The following is a 20,979-nucleotide window of genomic DNA, read 5'->3' on the forward strand; positions in this document are numbered from 1 at the left end:
TGGAGATGATATTTATGTTTGGTTGGGTAGATTTTGCACTGTTCGAGGCCAGCCTGTCAAAGTGTTAGATGAAGATGGCATTTGGACATGCTTCTGGCGAATTCCCATTAAACAATGGGAAGACGCTGGGGGCTACCAGGGCCTGAAACATCTGCCTTCCATGATTGTGCTCGGAGAGAACAGAGGCTACATACCAAACTCTGCAGGAAGGGTTGCAGGTTTGGTCATCTCGCTGAAGCATGCCAAGAGTTAGTATGTGGGAAGTGTAGAGAAATTGGTCACAGTTTGATGATTGTACCAATGGCAGACGGTGCAATCTTTGTGGAGAAACAAACCACCTCTACAGAGACTGCCCTAAAAGTTTTGCCAACAAGCTCAAAATGGCCGCCCCACATGGGCAACAAACGAATGAACAAAGGAAAGAGGAGGCGGTCCCTGAGGTTTTGGCGGGAATTTCAAATTCCCAGCCGGCCTCAGGGATTGGGCAGGAAGGAGGAAGTGGGACGGCCACAGGGGCGGAGGCAACGGAACAGGAAATGGTCATGGAAGGAGAGGAAAGTGAGGAAAAAAACAATTCCTCACTAGTAACAGTTTCGGATGGGGTGCAGGAATCTACCGGGAGTGAGACAGAGTGTTCACTCCCTAACGCTCAGGTGCAAAAAAGACCTGCGGGGTCTCCTCTGATTGTAACGGAGGAGAAAAAATCTAGGGCAGCATATAAGCTTGATAGTATCGATTCGGTAGATCTGGAGCGCATGTGGCCCCTAGAGTCCCCCAATGAGGTATCCTTTTTGCACATTAAGCTAACAGCATCATCGCCTCTGAAGCGACAGGCATTTGCCCTCCTGATCCCAGCTCGTCTGAGGAAAAGGAAAGGCAAATGCAACAAGATATAACATGATTTTAATCGTATCTTTGTAGTCTTTTTACTGTCTTCTGTTTTAAATGTCTTATACCTTTTTAACCCTACTGCTCATGGCCCTCACCATCTCTACTATCAATGTAAGAAGTGTGAGGTCCACCATTAGAGCACAGAGTATTTTGTCCCTTTTAAAATCTTTTAAGTCAGATTTGTTTTTATTACAAGAGTGTTCTCTGCCCTTTTTAACTAGGTACAAGAAAATGGAGGAGCTATGGTCCGCAGGAGCCTCCATATGGAGCGGATCAAATTTTAACAAAAATGACGGAGTTGCGGTTTTAATTAATAATCCTAACATCTTGGTGAAGGGCAGCACTGTGGTGAGGCAAGGCCGGGCACTTTTAGTAAATCTGACCTTTTTAGACAGGGATTTTAATGTTCTTAATGTATATGGTTTTACGGAAAAGAATGAAAGATATGAGCTTTTAGAAGACTTGCAACCCCACATGCTAGGTAGGGCCCCCCTAATGGTAGCAGGGGATTTTAATTGTGTTTTATCCAAAACAGACAGGAAAAGGGTAGGGGAGGATTTTAGAGTGGACAAAACGTCGGTTTTATTGCAGGGTTTAGTCAGAGATTTTAATTTAGTCGACTGTTTTAAAATTTTGCATCAAAGAGAGGAGGGCTTCACCTGGTTCAGTGGTGATGGTACCAAAGCCTCTCGAATCGACTACGTTTTTACAAGGGACTGCCCGCCGACCGATGCTACATTAACCCTCCTCTTTTTCTCTGATCACATGATGCTGTCTTGCACCCTTTCACTGCCCATGGGTGTGACGGTAGGGGGAGGGCTGTGGAAGCTGAACTGTTCCCTGTTGGAAGACAAGGATATAGTTTTAGAATATAGGGAACAGTTCAGCCAATGGCAGAACCTCCAAGACTTTTACGATACACGTGCACAGTGGTGGGAGATGGTAAAGGACCGGACAAGACAGTTTTTTAGAAAGATAGTGAAAGAAAAGAAGAGTAGGGAAAAGAAACGCATGTTGGGGTTCCAGAAAAGACTACAAAGGTATTTTAATCTTTTAAATAATGGTTTTGATTTTAACGAGGAAATTCAGGAAGTAAAAAAAGAAATGTCAGTTTTAGCCAATATAGAAAGTAAAGGGGTCCTTTTAAGAAGTAAAGAGAGAGAAATAGAAGAAGGCGAAAAGTGTACCAGATATTTTTTTAAGAAAATAATAACAAGGGGTGGGGGGTTAACCAGGGTTAAAACAGGGGATAGGGAGGTTAACACAACAAAAGAGATTTTAGAGGATGTGGAAAAATGTTATGGGGCATTATATAGTTTTAAAAAGGTACACTTTGACACTGCAAAAGAAGTTTTAAATTTTATTGAGGGAAGGGTTGACTGTCAAAATGAGATTTTAACCCAAGATTTTAACATCTTAGAAATCCAAAAAGCTCTTGGAGGTTTTAAGAAGGGGAAGTCCCCAGGAGTGGATGGACTTCCCCTAGAGTTTTATCTAACATTTTGGGACATTTTAGGACAAGAGCTTTTGACAGTTTTTAAAGAGTTTGAGACCCTCGACAGACTTCCAGACAGTTTTAGAATAGGGATAGTTTCTTTACTTCACAAAAAAGGTGACCGGACTGACTTAAAAAACTGGAGACCCATAACACTTTTAAATTTTGATTATAAACTTTTTAGCAAAATTTTAGCAACACGCATGTCAATGGCTTTAGAGGACGTGATTCACCCGGATCAAGCTTGTTCTGTGCCCGGAAGAAAGATAACAGACAGCGTAGTGCTGATCAGAGACGCCATCTGTTATGCGAGAGACAGAAATATTCGGCTAGTAGTCCTAAATTTGGACTTTGAAAAAGCATTTGACCGAGTCTCGCACCAGTACCTTTTTCAGGTACTGCAAAAAATGGGTTTTCCAAAGAGGTTTGTAGCCTGGGTGGGACTGCTGTACAAGGGACTAGTCAGCAAATTCCTTGTAAACGGGCATCTTTCCAAAACTGTGAACATACACAGTGGTGTCCGTCAGGGATGTCCTTTATCTCCTCTCCTGTTTGTGGCTTGTATCGAGCCACTGGCACAGATCTTGAGAAAGGATAAATGGATCAAAGGACTGGACGTTCCTGGGACGGGTGGACTGACAGCGACTTGTGCCTTATACATGGACGATGTTACTCTTTTAACCACAGACATTTTATCTATACGAAGAGCACTGGACTTGACTGACTGGTACGGTCGGGCCTCGGGCGCCAAACTCAATAGAAACAAGTCTGAGGCCCAGCTCTTCGGGCCGTGGGGGGACGTGGACACAGGAGGACTTGATTTGGTTTTTAAAGACAACGATTTTAAAATTTTAGGTGTTAAATTTGATAAAGAGGGTGGAGGATGGGAAAGCTGGACTGACTTGCTAGGGAAAGTTAGGAAAAGACTAGAGTTTTGGGGACTAAGACAGTTGACGATTGAAGGTAAAATTTTAATTTTTAAATCTGTGATTTTACCTCTGATTTTACTTGTTTGTTCTGTTTTTAGCCCCCCTCGGCAGTTCCTGGTGAAACTGGAGAGGGCGGTGTTTTACTTCCTGTGGGGGTCCAAGTGGGAGCGCCTGAAGAGGGAGACAGTCAAGAAAAGGCCAGAGAACGGTGGAAAAGGCCTCCCAGACCCCCACCTGTTTTTAGGCAGCTGCTTCACCGCCCTGCACATCAGTTATGCCATGACCCCATCCAAAGAAAACAAGACGGCTGCAATGGCGCGATTTTGGATGGGGTCTTACCTAAGAACTTTGAAAATTTTACCAGTAGATTTGAAAACCCCAGTGTCTTTTAACTTGCCTAAAGAGTACAGTTTTATAAAAAAGTTTTTAAAGAAATATCTTTTAGAGAGGGAAGATGTCACCATTTTAACTAAACACAAGTCTCTCATTTCTGTTGTGCAGGACCGGGAACCGGTGAGTCCAGTTCTGGGCCTCACACTAAGTGAGGCCAAACAAGTTTGGCGGAATGCGGCTCACCCTGCTCTCCAGAAAAGGCACAAGGACTTATCGTGGATGGTGGCTCATGAGATCCTCCCGGTCAGGGCGGTTATGCACTCCAGAGGCATGGCCAAAAACCCCATCTGCCCTCGGTCCGGCTGCAATTCCCCGGAGACCGTCCACCACCTGCTCTGGGACTGCAGCACTGCGCGGGTCCTGTGGGCCAAGACCGGCCCCCTGTATTTCCCGTGCCTACCAGCAGGTGGGGCCCAGTTCGGGTACCAGCTCGCCATCCTTGGGGTGGGCCGGGGCTTGAAGGACTTGACGGCACAGAAATTTACCTCGCTCTAGCTCACCCTCAACGTCATCAAGGATGCCATCTGGGCCACCAGAAACCTGCTGGTGGGGAAGCGCGTTACGGTAACCCTCCATGCATGCGAGCTAAAGGTAACATCAATGCTGCAGGGGTACCGGACGACGATATTCGGACGGGGGGGCCGGGGTCGCACAGAGAGGGTCCCGGCAGGCACCGACCCTGGCTGCTCGTAGATGCACCCTCACCATTCTGGCTACGGGAACAGTGGGCCAGCGGGCCGGAGGAGAGGGGATCTCCGCTGAGCCCGTAAAGTAGCATCTCATGTCCCTGTTCTGGAGAGTGGGGTGAAGACCGACTTGATAAGGACTCACCCCCGGTCTTGCACAACAGATGTTTTTTTTTATTGGTTTTTATCCAATAAATTGGTTTTTATTGTGTTTTATCAATAAAATTGGTTTTATTAACATGCATATGAGGCTTGTTTGCTTTTTTAAATATGTATTTTACTTTTGAAACCAATCGCACCTTTTAAACACACCCCAAATATGGCCTTTTAAAAACAAGCAAAACACTGTGGTTTTAATCAAATGTTTTTTAACAATGATTGTTTCTTTCATTTTACCATGTGTATTTATTATATATTATATGGCTTGATTTAATGTGTGCTTGAAAAGAAAAATGTGTGTGAAAGTAAAAATGCAAATGGAAAAAATGTAACTCGTGACAATAAAACTTTTTTGAAAGAAAAAAAATCTGTTCTTATCAGTTTAATATCTGATACGTCCACCATCCGGGGACTACATATTAAATGGATTTTTAGATCACGGAGCTGGAGCCGGGGCTTGCTCCGTCCACTCCAAGCATCGGCCTGGTATTGCAGTGTCTCCAGGAACGGTGTGCTTTCCCTTTTTGGGGATTGCCGTTTATTGTGTCGAATAGCAGAACAAGGAATGAGATCTGCCATGCTGTGGTGTATTGCGAACTTTTTTCCTGATGCGCCCTCCTGGGGTCTTGGACTCTTCCACGAACGATGCACCCACCTGAGGTCTTTCACAGACGAGGTGATGCATCGAATCAGGTGTGTTTGGTTAAAGAGAGTCATCTAAAACCGGCGTTGGGAAGCACCGGCCCATGAGCTTGGCAGTTTCCAGGCCAGTAATGGAAGGCACCCGTCCTTCCTTTCCTGGAGGGGGGCTAACCGTTGGTGTGGACGGTAGAGACGCAAATCGTACCTCTGGCTGACCGCCTGGGCCTTCATGCTAACCTGGCAGGGGAGACACCATGATCGAGAAGGCGGTTCACCCAGGGCGAGGCTTGCCCATTGCACTCCGGCCATGCTGACCCCTGCGAATTCCCCAAATGCGGGAATCTCGACTGCATAATTTATGGTAGTGGGGGACTGCGTTCGTAATCTCCCCTGAAATTGTTGGTGAAACAAAGCAGAAGAGGTTTTTTCCAGGTTTTTTTTTTTTTTGCGTTTCAGAATGGGGAGTTCTGTCACATGCGAGGTATGTGTTGTGCGCCTGTGAAACAACGCTTTCACCGATTTTTACGCTCTTGAAAAATCGGACCCTGGTGGGTGGTTCAGTTCGAATATAGCACAGACCTTACTTTGAAAGTCCATTGGACTGACTGCAGCCTAGCTGTAGCTGTCTCCATGTTGTTTGGTTGTCCTTTTTCAATTGATATTAATTTTGTTGTCGCTTACAGCGCCACTGAGTCGCCTGTCGCAGCGCCCTTTTTCACCTTGCTTCTGACTGAGCCCCTGCACAGGTGTGCCGATTTGGGTGAAGGGATCTCATTCCTTCCTGGAGTTATAGCCATTCGAGCCATCTCGAACACGCCACGTTAGCACGTTTTGAGGTCCCCTCGCCAAGGTGAATGGAAATTTCCACTTTTTTGGGATGATTATTGACAGGCAGACTCCAGAGAAGCTTTCTGTGCTGCTTTGGGTGGGACTGGGCCAAATACCTGGCGCTAGGTTGCAAAAGAAGGTTTTCGACAAAATCCCAAATACCCGAAAATTTTGTCAGAGCGACGAGCCAATCTGAGACCTGCGTCTGGTTCGGCTCGAGCCAAGGATTCCCATTACATAAGGCACGTGGCTCTGCGACGAACCGTTTGGGAGTTACGAGCGATGCCGTACTTTCCGTCGCTGCAGTGCCAGCGTCAGGCCGAGCGTGACGAGTCCCGGTGACGTTGCAGACAGGGGAGGGTACTACCATCCCCCAGCATTTTTAGGTCCCCCAGACTTACCAAAGCCGAGATGGGCATCGCCGTGTCCGGCTTCCTGCCCGCTGCGTCTTAGCGGCATCGCTTCTCGGCCTTTTGGCTAAGATCACGTACCTTGTCAGACGGTTTAGACTGCGATCGCCTCTTGGAGGTTTCCTGACTCGAGATCTTTTTATATCTTGAGTCACACAACTTCGAGAGGTACATTGAACTCTGCTGCTTCGGGCTCCAACACGTTTTAAGGTAAGGTCTTTTAATTATTTATTTGGTTATTTATTATTGTATTTATTGTTGTTTTAAGTTTCTAGGCTGTTGGTGCCTCCATCATGTCGGCTGCCCGTGCCGGCGTGCGGAGGCACCACAGCGTGCGCTTTTGTTTTAAAGAGGTGAATGGCAAGCTCCTAGGGATGTCACGTCTTGACTTCTCCAGAAAGTCCTTTTTTTTTGGAGCGTCCATTCAGGTATAAGTTTGAGGGCTCGTGTATGTGGGTTAAGGGGACCTGCGCGCTGACCCCAAAAAATTTTTGACGGACGCGGCGTCGATGTCTGCCGGACCGCGCCGGCCCACGGGAGACCCCTGACCGGCGCAGGAGGATCTGGACCCCCGAGGGGCCCCGCGGAAGCCCACCCAGATTTGAGGCCCCTACATGCCATTCAGCACTTCTCCACAGGGTGGCGCACGGAGCAGTACACCTCAGGTTTAAAACAGTGGCATTTACCCGAATGGGGGGTGTACGATTTTTTTGCCCACGAAACCTATATTTGTCCATTTGACCTTTAAAGTTACAGAATGACCACGGAACCGATGCGGACCCCCGTCGGACCCCCAACCCGGGTCCCACGAACCCATTATTTGTCCATTTGACAATTATATTCACACAATGACTGCGGATCATCTGCAGACCCCTTGCGGACCCCCACCCTGGGTCCCAAGAACCCCGTATATGTCCATTTGACCATTATATTCACACAATGACTGCGGATCATCTGCGGACCACTTGCGGACCCCCACCCTGGGTCCCACGAACCCACTATTTGTCCATTTGACCATTATGTTCACACAATGACTGCGGATCATCTGCGGACCACTTGCGGACCCCCACCCTGGGTCCCACGAACCCACTATTTGTCCATTTGACCATTATATTCACGGAATGACCACGGATCACATCCGGAACATTTGCGGACATATCCAAAATTGTGGTGAATGTTAACCAAAATGTCACAGACTTTGCCAAGCTGTAACTCCGCCAAAACGGGGCCAAACTGCACCAAACTCGGGTCAGAGTAAGAACTCCAGAAGGCCTACCGAACACCGCTGCCCCCCCATCCATAACACCCCGGGGGCGGAGTTATGGCTCCCCACATTTTTGATAGTCAAATGGAAGGAAGAGTTCTAGCGAATTGAAACTTGGTGACTTGATAGCCCTCGAAGGGCCCTCTCTGAAGCCACCTCCCCCAAGTCGATAGACCCCCGGGGGCCAGAGATATGGACCCGCAAATGCAAAAAGTCCCAAAATTTGACCGGCCATAACTCACTCGGAAAGAAGGGAAACAACACCAAACTCTGGTCAAAATTAGACCTTTGGGAGCTCTATCCGACGACACTAGCCCCATGTCCCTATGACCCTGGGGGTCCGAGTTACGGCCCCCCAAAATGTGGAATTTGAACCGTTATAACTCAGGAACCGGACCACCCAGGAACTCGAGGGTGGTCGCATACGGTAGGTAATTTCAGCCCCGGGGTCCACCGCTTCGCGGAGATATTAGCAAGAAAATAGTACCATCCACCCCCCTCGCACCTACTCATCCATGCCGGCCAGGGTGCACCCTCCCCGGCTAGAGAAGGCAGCTCGAGGGGGGTGGAAGTCGGAAGAAAATTTTTTTTATGAGGCCTAGAGAAAACAGTTGTACTGTACTCAGGGCACTCAGAGGAATCAATTTTTGTAAGTTTTATCCCATAATACTGTAGAAATATGCATAGAAAAAACTGTTGGATTTTGGTTAATTTGCACCACAAATGTTGCAAGTCTTGCAGTATATTAAATAGCAATATTTTTTATTGTCAGTCTATTTCTCAAATCACTTCTAGTCTAATGAACTACACATGGGGCTATTTCATTTGTCACTTAACAGTTACTTTATTTGAAATCTTCCTAATTCCAATTTATCCATAATGTATTGTAAAATACGTTTTATAAAACAAGAGTGCACACTTTGCAGTCTATTTCTCATTCCACTTTTAGTCCAAACAACTTCAAATGGGACTATTTCCTTGGTCACTGACCAGTCAATTTCTCATTCCACTCATAGTCTAATGAACTACCTATGGCACTATTTCATGGATCACTTGCCAGTCTATTTCTCATTAATTTTCTAGTCTAATAAACTACATATGGCACTATTTCCTTGATCACTTGCCAGTCTATTTCTTATTCAAAACTTTTAGTCTAATAAACTACAAAAAGTACTATTTCCTTGGTCACTTACCAGTCTATTTCTCATTCCTTTTCTAGTCTAATAAACAATACATTTCACTATATCAGTCTATTTCTCATTCAACTTCTAGTCTAATAATCAGTTTAACTGGTTATGATGATCGGCCTGAATACATTTGAAATAGAAGTGTATTAATGTGAAAACATATGGCACTATTTCATGGATCACTTGCCAGTCTATTTCTCATTCATTTCATAGTCTAATAAACTACATATGGCACTATTTCCTTGATCACTTGCCAGTGTATTTCTTATTCAAACTTTTAGTCTAATAAGCTACAAAAAGTACTATGTCCTTGGTCACTTACCAGACTATTTCTCATTCCTTTTCTAGTCTAATAAACAATACATTTCACTATTTCAGTCTATTTCTCATTCAACTTCTAGTCTAATAATCAGTTTACCTGGTTATGATGATCGGCCTGAATACATTTGAAATAGAAGTGTATTAATGTGAAAACATATGGCACTATTTCATGGATCACTTGCCAGTCTATTTCTCATTCATTTCATAGTCTAATAAACTACATATGGCACTATTTCCTTGATCACTTGCCAGTCTATTTCTTATTCAAAACTTTTAGTCTAATAAACTACAAAAAGTACTGTTTCCTTGGTCACTTACCACCCTTTTTATCATACCTTTTCTAGTCTAATAAACAATACATTTCACTATTTCAGTCTATTTCTCATTCAACTTCTAGTTTAATAATCAGTTTAACTGGTGATGATGATCGGCCTGAATAAATTTGAAATAGAAGTGTATTAATGTGAAAACATATGGCACTATTTCATGGATCACTTGCCAGTCTATTTCTCATTAATTTTATAGTCTAATAAACTACATATGGCACTATTTCCTTGATCCCTTGCCAGTCTATTTCTTATTCAAAACTTTTAGTCTAATAAACTACAAAAAGTACTATTTCCTTGGTCACTTACCAGTCTATTTCTCATTCCTTTTCTAGTCTAATAAACAATACATTTCACTATTTCAGTCTATTTCTCATTCAACTTCTAGTCTAATAATCAGTTTACCTGGTTATGATGATCGGCCTGAATACATTTGAAATAGAAGTGTATTTATGTGAAAACATCCTAATTTCAAGTTATTCAAAATATAGTAAAATATGTTTTTATTAAACATTTTATGTATAGAAATACTATATATTTATTATGTATTCATTACATATACCTTTTTATTTACACACACAATATATAAATATGTTTAAATTATTTTTATTACATGTAATATATATTTGTGTGTGTGTGTGTGAGTGTGTGTGAGTGTGTGTGTGTAAAGTAATGACACCTTAATTCAATTTCAAATATTTATTGAACTTTTTGTTTTGCAGACATTGTAAAGTCAAAATCAAAAATGCCTCAAAGTTCTGTACAAAAAAACACAATATATAAAAAGTATAATAGGAAACATGCATTATATAAGAAAAATATAATAAATAAATAAACATGTTCAGAAAGATTCAGAGCAAACTGATATTAACCTTAACTATAACTATTTACAAAAAAAAGAAAAAAGAAAAATGGAACAGGCTATCAAAACAAATAAAAAGATAACCTTACTTTTTTATCGTAGAAATAAAAGGAGTAGAACAATTATCATAAAAAACATCAAAACAAACAATTTAAATAGCTACATAAATTATTTACGGGATTTTTTTTTAAATTTCTCCAGTCTCTTTTTTTACTTGCTGCACCAGCTTTTTAGACGCTATTTCCTGTGGTGATTTAAGTGGGGAGTTCTTCACCATCAGTCTGCGTCTGAGGACCATCTTCATTAATGTGCTTCTTTCCTTATAGAAATAATAAGAAAGGCAAAGTGTTAGTGAACATGTCTACTTGTCACAAACAGTTAAACCAATCCATGGGAAATTGTACTTACTGAAGCAGATTTCCCAGACTTCTGGCCTTCTTCGGCATCGGGAGGGCTGTCGGAGAGCGTTGGGCTGGTGGATGAGGACTTTTCCTCAGCTGGCATCTTGTGGGGTTTTGTCGTCTTTCTTCTCTTTGCACCTTGCTGCCTTGGACTATCAGCTTCCTCACCCACCACAGCTGTATCAAAGAGGCGACGGTGTTCTGCTGCCTGCTTTGCATTAAGGTTGAGGGCATAAAACCTGTCAGCTGTGGTGGTGTCGTGGCACATGAACTGTGCCACTTTGTGCCTATCTTCCGGGCAGTGAGTGTTCTTTGCCTTTTTGGAGAGAGAACAGCATAGACAAAGAGTTAGAAAAAAACACACCAGAAACTCATAAAGCCGGGACAAGTACAGGAATGCTTACATGGGTGGCGATGGCAGTCCTCACATCAGTAAATGTGGGTGTGCCTGGTAACCCCATGCTCGCCCACGCATCCTGATAATACTTGTTCAAGTTTTTGCAGGAGCTGGCCTTTGAGGTAAAGAAGAAGTAGTTTGCAACTCGTCCCCCTACCAAGTTGGACCGGAGTGAAAGGAATTCCTCAAGCCACCCATACTCCTCCTGGTCCAGGGCCAGCTCGGCTGCACCAAAGGCCTGGTTGGTCTTGTGGGCTGATATCTTTAGAAACAGTGAGAAGTGGCATAAGCTGAGTTTTATTTTAAAGAAAACCATGTGGACAACGAGAGACAGAGAGAAAGAGAACCACTCACATTAATGACAAAGTGGCCTTCTGTAGCTGTCGCACGGGCATCCTCCACCTCTTTAATTGTTACATTTTGGAACACCCCTCCACGGTGACCATAAATGCTGGCCCAGTAAGTGGTGAGGTGTCCATAAAAAGACCATTGGTCCTTTTTCTCAGGACTAGTCTTCAGACGATCTTCACAGAAAAAAAGAGAAGCATAAAGGATCACATTGATCGCCAAATAATGAGAGGAGAAACGATTCAAAAACTTACCCAGAATCTCAGAAATAATTTTTTTGGCAGAGTCCCGGCTAGCTCGCAGTGTGGCTTTAGGGATCAGGCGGGCCTCCTTGGCTTGTTTTACAGCCAGCTCGTGGACTGCCACGCTGCGCTTTACTGGGCGGGTCAAGTTCTGGATTTCCCTCCTAATCCCAATGAAAGCCACACGGGAGAGCCGGCATGTGGGCGGCGCGGTCTCATTAAGATATTTGAGGAACTGTGCCACATTTTTTAGGTAATGGTGCACAGTTGGCTCTGCAATGTTGCATTTCTTTAAAAAAGACAGCCAGGACCGGACCTTTGCCCTGTTGTCCAAAAACATCAAGCTGGCCAGATTGGTCTGGCCAGCTGACATATATGAAATAAAATTTTTTATTCTAAAAATCTTTGAGGACACATTATTTATTAATTTCGGAGTGGGGTTGATGCCCTCCCAGTTGGCCCTGGACTCCTCAATGAGCTGATCTGCAAAAAGAAAGCACAAGAGAAGGACCAGGTGAGTCAGGTCGATAACATAGAGGTAAACACTAACAAACATTATTATTATTATTATTATTATTATTAAATTAAATTAAATTAAATTAAATTAAATTAAATTAAATTAAATTAAATTAAATTAAATATATAATAAATTATATATATATATATATATATATATATATATATATATATATATATATATATATATACATACATAATATGTGTGTGTATATGTATAATTATATTACTATAATTTTCTAGTCTAATAAACTACAAATGGTACTATTTCCTTGGTCACTTATCAGTCTATTTCTCATTTCTCTTGTAGTCTAACAAACTATAAATGGGGCTATTTCCTTGGTTCACTTACCAGTCTATTTCTAATTCAACTTCTAGTCTAATGAACAACAAATGAGATTATTTCCTTGGTTCACTTACCAGTCTATTTCTCAGGTAACTTCTAGTCTAATAATCTACAAATAGGAGATTTATTAATGAAAGTTATTGTATGGTGTTATCAAAGTGACAAGTGTCATACTCACTTAGGGCTGGCACGTGGTCCGGAAAGGGGTATGGTGCATCGGAGGAGTGGGCCTTCTTTGAAGGCCCGGCGACCTCCTCCTCGGGTCCTGTGGCTGGCTCTGCCTCAGGCCTGGTGGCTGGCTCTTCATCTAGTCTGTCAACCTGCGACTCTGAGCACTCCTCCTCCCCAGGGCTGTTGAGGGCCGATAGCAGACTATGTGTTGCCCGTGCAACCTGCCTAGAGGGGGTGGGATTTGACCGCTTCCTCAGCTGCCGGTACCGCCGTGAGAAGCTCTCCCAGAAGCAATGGATAGGAGAAGCTTGCGCTTAGCTGATTATAGCCACGAAAGCACAAGGGACAGTCGTCCAAAGCCATATCTACTTTTGTTAAAACACTAAAGGATGAATAGCAAAAGGATGAATGCAAGGGACACTGCCCAAGCATTGGTTACTTATATAACTTTTTAGGTCCCATTTGTAGTCTGTTAATACAACTTTGAGTCTAATACATTAGAGAGCACAATTTGCAGTCTATTTCTCATTACACTTCTAGTTTAATAAACTACAAATTTGACTATTCCTTTGATTCACTCACCAGTCTATTTTTCATTCTTTTTCTAGTCTAATAAACTACAAATGGGACTATTCCCTTGGATCACTTACCAGTCTATTTCTCATTCAACTTCTAGTCTAATAAACTACAAATAGTACTATTTCCTTGGTCACCTACCAGTCTATTTCTCATTCATTTTCTAGTCTGATAAACTACAAATATGACTATTTCCTTGATTCAGTTACCAGTCTATTTTTCATACCACCTCTAGTCTAAGAAACTACAAATGGAACTATTTTCTTGGTCACTTACCAGTCTATTTCTCATTCCACTTTTAGTCTAATAAACTGTAAATTACCTTGGTCCCTTACCAGTCTATTTCCCATTCATTTTCCCCTCGCACCTACTCATCCATGCCGGCCAGGGTGCACCCTCCCCGGCTAGAGAAGGCAGCTTAAGGGGGGTGGAAGTCGGAAGAAAATTTTTTTTATGAGGCCTAGAGAAAACACTTGTACTGTACTCAGGGCACTCAGGGAATCCATTTTTGTAAGTTTTATCCCATTATACTGTAGAAATATGCATAGAAAAAAGTCAGACCAGGGGGCCGTCTATCCGACGACACTAGCCCCATGTCCCTATGACCCCGGGGGTCAAAATGGCCAAAACGGGGCCAAACTGCACCAAACTCGGGACGGAGTAAGACCTCCAGAAGGCCTACCGAACACCGCTGTCCCCCCATCCATAACACCCCGGGGGGCGAATTTATGGCCCCCCACATTTTTGATAGTCAAATGGAAGGAAGAGACCTAGCAACTTGAAACTCGGTGACTTGATAGCCCTCAAAGGGCCCTGTCTGAAGCCACCTCCCCCAAGTCGATAGACCCCTGGGAGCCAGAGATATGGACCCGCAAATGCAAAAAGTCCCAAAATTTGACCGGCCATAACTCACTCGAAAAGAGGAGAAACAACACCAAACTGGTCAAAATTAGACCTTTGAGAGCTCTATCCGACGACACTAGCCCCATGTCCCTATGACCTTGGGGGTCCGAGTTACGGCCCCCCAAAATGTGGAATTTGAACCATTATAACTCAGGAACTGGACCACCCAGGAACTCGAGGGTGGTCGCATACGGTAGGCCCCTCGACCCTCTAGGGATCCCCCGAATTTGAGCCCCGGGTTCCACCGCTTCGCGGAGATATTAGCAAAAAAATAGTACCATCCACCCCCCTCGTACCTACTCATCCATGCCGGCCAGGGTGCACACTTCCCGGCTAGAGAAGGCAGCTCGAGGGGGGTGGAAGTCGGAAGAAAATTTTTTTATGAGGCCTAGAGAAAACAGTTGTACTGTACTCAGGGCACTCAGAGGAATCCATTTTTGTAAGTTTTATCCGATAATACTGTAGAATTTGCATGAAAATGAGCGTTGAATTTTGGCACACATATGCACCACATGTGGTGCGTATCTCACTTTTCATTAAATAGCAACTGTATTTGCAACAAGGAATGAGATCTGCCATGCTGTGGTGTATTGCGAACTTTTTTCCTGATGCGCCCTCCTGGGGTCTTGGACTCTTCCATGAACGATGCACCCACCTGAGGTCTTTCACAGACGAGGTGATGCACCGAATCAGGTGTGTTTGGTTAAAGAGAGTCATCTAAAACCGGCGTTGGGAAGCCCCGGCCCATGAGCTTGGCAGTTTCCAGGCCAGTAACGGAAGGCACCCATCCTTCCTTTCCTGGAGGGGGGCTAACCGTTGGTGTGGACGGTAGAGACGCAAATCATACCTCTGGCTGACCGCCTGGGCCTTCATACTTACCTGGCAGGGGAGACACCATGATCAAGAAGGCGGTTCACCCAGGGCGAGGCTTGCCCATTGCACTCCGGCCATGCTGACCCCTGCGAATTCCCCAAATGCGGGAATCTCGACTGCATAATTTATGGTAGTGGGGGACTGCGTTCGCGCTCTCCCCTGAAATTGTTGGTGAAACAAAGCAGAAGAGGTTTTTTTTGCGTTTTGCGGTTTTTTTTGCGTTTCAGGGGACAGGGGAGTTCTGTCACATGCGAGGTATGTGTTGTGCGCCTGTGAAACAAAGTCAGTTACGCTCTTGAAAAATCGGACCCTGGTGGGTGGTTCAGTTCGAATATAGCACAGACCTTACTTTGAAAGTCGATTGGACTGACTGCAGCCTAGCTGTAGCTGTCTCCATGTTGTTTGGTTGTCCTTTTTCAATTGGTATTAATTTTGTTGTCGCTTACAGCGCCACCGAGTGGCCTGTCGCAGCGCCCTTTTTCACCTTGCTTCTGACTGAGCCCCTGCACAGGTGTGCCGATTTGGGTGAAGGGATCTCATTCCTTCCTGGAGTTATAGCCATTCGAGCCATCTCGGACACGCCACGTTAGCACGTTTTGAGGTCCCCTCGCCAAGGTGAATGGAAATTTCCACTTTTTTGGGATGATTATTGACAGGCAGACTCCAGAGAAGCTTTCTGTGCTGCTTTGGGTGGGACTGGGCCAAATACCTGGCGCTAGGTTGCAAAAGAAGGTTTTCGACAAAATCCCAAATACCCGAAAATTCTGTCAGAGCGACGAGCCAATCTGAGACCTGCGTCTGGTTCGGCTCGAGCCAAGGATTCCCATTACATAAGGGTACTACCATCCCCCAGCGTTTTTAGGTCCCCCAGACTTACCAAAGCCGAGATGGGCATCGCCGTGTCCGGCTTCCTGCCCGCTGCGTTTTAGCGGCATCGCTTCTCGGCCTTTTGGCTAAGATCACGTATCTTGTCAGACGGTTTAGACTGCGATCGCCTCTTGGAGGTTTCCTGACTCGAGATCTTTTTATATCTTGAGTCACTCAACTTCGAGAGGTACATTGAACTCTGCTGCTTCGGGCTCCAACACGTTTTAAGGTAAGGTCTTTTAATTATTTATTTGGTTATTTATTATTGTATTTATTGTTGTTTTAAGTTTCTGGGCTGTTGGTGCCTCCATCATGTCGGCTGCCCGTGCCGGCGTGCGGAGGCACCACAGCGTGCGCTTTTGTTTTAAAGAGGTAAATGGCAAGCTCCTAGGGATGTCACGTCTTGACTTCTCCAGAAAGTCCTTTTTTTTTTGGAGCGTCCATTCAGGTATAAGTTTGAGGGCTCGTGTACGTGGGTTAAGGGGACCTGCGCGCTGACCCCAAAAATTTTTTGACGGACGCGGCGTCGATGTCTGCCGGACCGCGCCGGCCCACGGGAGACCCCTGACCGGCGCAGGAGGATCTGGACCCCCGAGGGGCCCCGCGGAAGCCCACCCAAATTTGAGGCCCCTACATGCCATTCAGCACTTCTCCATAGGGTGGCGCACGGAGCAGTACACCTCAGGTTTAAAACAGTGGCATTTACCCGAATGGGGGGTGTACGATTTTTTTGCCCACGAAACCTATATTTGTCCATTTGACCTTTAAAGTTACAGAATGACCACGGAACCGATGCGGACCCCCGTCGGACCCCCAACCGGGTCCCACGAACCCATTATTTGTCCATTTGACCATTATATTCACACAATGACTGCGGATCATCTGCAGACCCCTTGCGGACCCCCACCCTGGGTCCCACGAACCCCGTATTTGTCCATTTGACCATTATATTCACACAATGACTGCGGATCATCTGCGGACCACTTGCGGACCCCCACCCTGGGTCCCACGAACCCACTATTTGCCAAACTGCACCAAACTCGGGTCAGAGTAAGACCTCCAGAAGGCCTACCGAACACCGCTGCCCCCCCATCCATAACACCCCGGGGGGCGAAGTTATTGCCCCACACATTTTTAATAGTCAAATGGAAGGAAGAGACCTAGCAACTTGAAACTCGGTGATTTGATAGCCCTCAAAGGGCCCTCTCTGAATCCACCTCCCCCAAGTCGATAGACCCCCGGGGGCCAGAGATACGGGCCCGCAAATGCAAAAAGTCCCAAAATTTGACCGGCAATAACTCACCCAAAAAGAGAGGAAAAAACACCAAACTCAGGTCAAAATTAGACCTTTGGGAGCTCTATCCGACTACACCAGCCCCATGTTCCTATGACCCCGGGGGTCCGAGTTACGGCCCCACAAAATGTGGAATTTGAACCGTTATAACTCAGGAACCGGAACACCCAGGAACTCGAGGGTGGTCGCATACGGTAGGCCCCTCGATCCTCTAGGGATCCCCCGAATTTTAGCCCCGGGTTCCACCGCTTCGCGGAGATATTAGCAAAAAAATAGTACCATCCACCCCCCTCGTACCTACTCATCCATGCCGGCCAGGGTGCACGCTCCCTGGCTAGAAAAGGCAGCTCGAGGGGGGTGGAAGTCGGAAGAAATTTTTTTATGAGGCCTAGAGAAAACAGTTGTACTGTACTCAGGGCACTCAGATGAATCCATTTTTGTAAGTTTTATCCCTTACAAAAATGAGCGTTGAATTTTGGCACACATGTGCACCACATGTGGTGCGTATCTCACTTTTCATTAAATAGCAACTGTATTTGCAACAAGGAATGAGATCTGCCATGCTGTGGTGTATTGCGAACTTTTTTCCTGATGCGCCCTCCTGGGGTCTTGGACTCTTCCATGAACGATGCACCCACCTGAGGTCTTTCACAGACGAGGTGATGCACCGAATCAGGTGTGTTTGGTTAAAGAGAGTCATCTAAAACCGGCGTTGGGAAGCCCCGGCCCATGAGCTTGGCAGTTTCCAGGCCAGTAACGGAAGGCACCCATCCTTCCTTTCCTGGAGGGGGGCTAACCGTTGGTGTGGACGGTAGAGACGCAAATCATACCTCTGGCTGACCGCCTGGGCCTTCATACTTACCTGGCAGGGGAGACACCATGATCAAGAAGGCGGTTCACCCAGGGCGAGGCTTGCCCTTTGCACTCCGGCCATGCTGACCCCTGCGAATTCCCCAAATGCGGGAATCTCGACTGCATAATTTATGGTAGTGGGGGACTGCGTTCGCGCTCTCCCCTGAAATTGTTGGTGAAACAAAGCAGAAGAGGTTTTTTTTTGCGTTTTGCGTTTTTTTTTGCGTTTCAGAATGGGGAGTTCTGTCACATGCGAGGTATGTGTTGTGCGCCTGTGAAACAAAGTCAGTTACGCTCTTGAAAAATCGGACCCTGGTGGGTGGTTCAGTTCGAATATAGCACAGACCTTACTTTGAAAGTCGATTGGACTGACTGCAGCCTAGCTGTAGCTGTCTCCATGTTGTTTGGTTGTCCTTTTTCAATTGGTATTAGTTTTGTTCTCGCTTACAGCGCCACCGAGTGGCCTGTCGCAGCGCCCTTTTTTTACCTGGCCTCTGACTGAGCCCCTGCACAGGTGTGCCGATTTGGGTGAAGGGATCTCATTCCTTCCTGGAGTTATAGCCATTTGAGCCATCTCAGACACGCCACCTTAGCACGTTTTGAGGTCCCCTCGCCAAGGTGAATGGAAATTTCCACTTTTTTGGGATGATTATTGACAGGCAGACTCCAAAGAAGCTTTCTGTGCTGCTTTGGGTGGGACTGGGCCAAATACCTGGCGCTAGGTTGCAAAAGAAGGTTTTCGACAAAATCCCAAATACCCGAAAATTTTGTCAGAGCGACGAGCCAATCTGAGACCTGCGTCTGGTTCGGCTCGAGCCAAGGATTCCCATGACATAAGGCACGTGGCTCTGCGACGAACCGTTTGGGAATTACGAGCGATGCCGTACTTTCCGTCACTGCAGTGCCAGCGTCAGGCCGAGCGTGACGAGGCCCGGTGACGTTGCAGACAGGGGAGGGTACTACCATCCCCCAGCGTTTTTAGGTCCCCCAGACTTACCAAAGCCGAGATGGGCATCGCCGTGTCCGGCTTCCTCCCCGCTGCGTCTTAGCGGCATCGCTTCTCGGCCTTTTGGCTAAGATCACGTATCTTGTCGGACGGTTGAGACTGCGATCGCCTCTTGGAGGTTTCCTGACTAGAGATCTTTTTATATCTTGAGTCACACAACTTCGAGAGGTACATTGAACTCTGCTGCTTCGGGCTAAAACAAGTTTTAAGGTAAGGTCTTTTAATTATTTATTTGGTTATTTATTATTGTATTTATTGTTGTTTTAAGTTTTTAGCACCACAGCGTGCGTTTTTTATTCAGGCAGGTTGAGGGGAAGCTCCTTGGAATGTCCCGTATGGACTTTTCCAGCAAGCTGATCCAAAAGACCTTAGCTTTTAGATCTGACGACCTGAATTGTTTGATGACTCTGCCCTTGAACAAAGGATTTGATGTTTAATCAAATTAAACAAACCGCTTCCCTGCTTAATGACTTTTGGCAAAGGTTTGATTCAGTTAACCCTATCAAGTCGATTAACGCGGATACGCGTTTTGAGTCATTTTCTCCTGATAACCCCGAAAAGAACTTAAATTACACTTTCAGTTTTAATCGTACAGATAAGAGCAATACATCAATCGAATCTGTAAAGGGTCTACTTTTTTTTGGATACATACATAATAACAACAAAACTTTGTGCACTTATAAAATAAAGATAACAAACAAGGTGCGCTGTCTGCAGCCTTTGTCTGCTCTGATCTTCTTTTACAAACACGTCATTTAAATGAACTGTAACTCCGTGAATACTCAACGAAAATACATGAGAGAGATATCTATAGAAAGCTTGACATGTCTATTTTTAAACTAAACAAGTGCCGCCGAAAACAGATATTCTGTGATAAAGTAATCCATATGAAAACAACGCGATGTCTGTTTTTCATGTCTCCCTTCATTATATCTAATGTGACCACGCCCCCGCGCTGAACGCGCTATTCAGATTCAAACTGAAGCGCGCAGCTTGAATACGCCCACACAGAAGAAAAAGCAGCCAGACTGTTCAAGTTTTTTTTATTTTACTGTTTTCTTCGCGATGATAGGAATAACACATAATTCACCCCAAAAAGATGTGATGTGGTTGAGGATTTGAGAAATGGATTTCCTCAGAAAAAAAGAATGAAGCACTTTATTCAGCAGAGATCATAAACACGAGTAAGTCTCTTTTTATTTATTTATATACTTGTACTAATTTTCACATAACGTGTAAACGTTTTACTAGTTAGACTTTTTCCGAACTATAATTCCTGACTAAATATATAATCAAGTGAAACATTATGAAGTTTCAATAACAATATACAACACTATACCCTTCGAAAGCTTGATGTAAATAATATAAATGTAACAAATAGATAACTGTAACAAATGTAAAAACAATGCTTTTCTTTCCATTTATTCCCCCTAAAAACCCAGAAAAATATTCTCAGCTCTTTTCAACATTAATAATAATGATGATAATAATAACAACAAACGTTTTCTTTTTTTTTTTTTGTAGAAAATAAGATTGTTAAAAGGATTTCTGAAGGATTGTGTGACTGGAGTAAGCATGCCAAACAATTTGTTTGAAAGTCAGCTTTGATTGTTTCTAATAAACTGTTTAACTGCTCCCCCAAGTGGATATTAAATTATGTTGTGGGATAATTAAATATATTCTTAATAAACTACAAACATAAAATTATATAGATTTATTTTGTTCTCACATTCTCTCTTGTAACTCCTCACTCACAGTGGCACAGATGACTGAGAGGCTCATTATGCAGCTCAT

At 44.6% G+C, this 20,979-nt stretch overlaps 3 non-coding genes and 1 pseudogene across 3 annotated transcripts; all 4 read left to right on the plus strand.

Moving 5' to 3' along the window:
• Positions 1-4,896: 4,896 nt before the first annotated feature.
• Positions 4,897-5,073, plus strand: LOC132134091 (U2 spliceosomal RNA; annotated as a pseudogene).
• A 351-nt stretch (positions 5,074-5,424) lies between these two features.
• Positions 5,425-5,586, plus strand: LOC132134059 (U1 spliceosomal RNA). Its single transcript, XR_009429354.1, has one exon. It is a non-coding gene; the product is annotated as a U1 spliceosomal RNA (small nuclear RNA).
• Positions 5,587-15,164: 9,578 nt separating this feature from the next.
• LOC132134108 (U1 spliceosomal RNA) lies at positions 15,165-15,328 on the plus strand. The gene has a single exon (XR_009429372.1). It is a non-coding gene; the product is annotated as a U1 spliceosomal RNA (small nuclear RNA).
• Positions 15,329-18,181: 2,853 nt separating this feature from the next.
• Positions 18,182-18,345, plus strand: LOC132134113 (U1 spliceosomal RNA). Its single transcript, XR_009429377.1, has one exon. It is a non-coding gene; the product is annotated as a U1 spliceosomal RNA (small nuclear RNA).
• The last annotated feature ends 2,634 nt before the right edge of the window (positions 18,346-20,979 follow it).

Source organism: Carassius carassius, unplaced genomic scaffold, assembly GCF_963082965.1.
Source record: "Carassius carassius unplaced genomic scaffold, fCarCar2.1 SCAFFOLD_66, whole genome shotgun sequence".
In the NCBI taxonomy this organism is placed as follows: Eukaryota; Metazoa; Chordata; class Actinopteri; order Cypriniformes; family Cyprinidae; genus Carassius; species Carassius carassius.